This window comes from Bison bison, unplaced genomic scaffold, assembly GCF_000754665.1.
Source record: "Bison bison bison isolate TAMUID 2011002044 unplaced genomic scaffold, Bison_UMD1.0 scf7180017864383, whole genome shotgun sequence".
NCBI classification, from domain to species: Eukaryota; Metazoa; Chordata; class Mammalia; order Artiodactyla; family Bovidae; genus Bison; species Bison bison.
Window position 1 is genome coordinate 5,629,747 of NW_011494955.1, and position 1,165 is coordinate 5,630,911.

A 1,165-nucleotide genomic window follows, 5' to 3' on the forward strand; every position below is an offset into this window, starting at 1 on the left:
GACCAGAACTGTTTATTATGCCCATTTAGCAGATGGGAGACTGAGGGTTAGAATTAGGAGATGTGTCACTTGTCTAGGGTTACACAACTAGTCCGGATTCAGATTTCAGAGTCTTTGTGGATAATCTAGAGGCTAGGGATAAAGTGGGCTTCCCTGGTAGCTCAGACACTAAAAAATCTGCCGGCAATACTGGAGACCTGGGTTCCATCCCTGGGTTGGGAAGATTCCCTGGAGGAGGGCATGCAGCCCACTCCATTATTCTTTGCCTGGAGAATCCCCATGGACAGAGGAGGCTGGTGGGCTGCAGTCTAGGGGGTGGCAAAGAATCAGACATGACTGAGCAACTAAGCATAGCACAGGGATAAGCGGAGTGCTGCCTTCAAGGTGCTCACAGTGGTTGGAGCAAAGGAAGACAACAGTGTCACTGCTCTGATCCCTGGGAAGGCCATTAGGAGGAAGGGTTTGCTTCTCTCTCTGGGAGAAACCATTCTACTCCCCTCCCCAACGCATCTTTTCCACCTTGTCCCAGCAATGTCCCCAGGGAGCTGGGGCTCCCCACATCTAGAGGTCCATTTGGTGGGGTGAAGGGCCAGCCTCGAAGGGGGCAGTCCAAGGCCTCTCACTCCATTCTGGCCGCCCATGGTGGGAAGAAGCGTCCCTGTCACTGAGCTGCGCTGCCAGAAGGACTCAGACCCGTCACCACTGACCCACAGCTGCTGCTTCTGGGCCTGTTTGCCCTGCACTGAGCGCTGCGCAGATAGAGGCTGCGGAAGAGGGGAGGGAACAAGAGGGGGTGAAGGGGCCCCCGGGAGGAGGCTGAAGGAGTTGGACGATGTAGGGAATCTCAGAGGGAGGGGGGCAGAGGGCGGAGCCAAAATATTTCAGGCTGCTAGCCCCAACGTCTGCCCTTGCCGCTGAGCCTCGTAGGCAGGCGGAGGATCCGGAGTTGTGGGTGGGAAGACAGGTAACTTCTCTCCATCTGCCCACCCCGCATGTCCTTCCCTCGGTGCCCGCTTCTCGTCAGGGGTTCCCCGGCATCCCTCAGCGGCTCCGGGTGGGAGAGGAGCCTCCACCTCCACCCCTCCCCCGGCCGGTCGACGGAGGGTGCCTCGCGTCCCGGCTGTGGCCCCAATGGCTCTGGGCCTGGACCCCACGAGACCCCCTG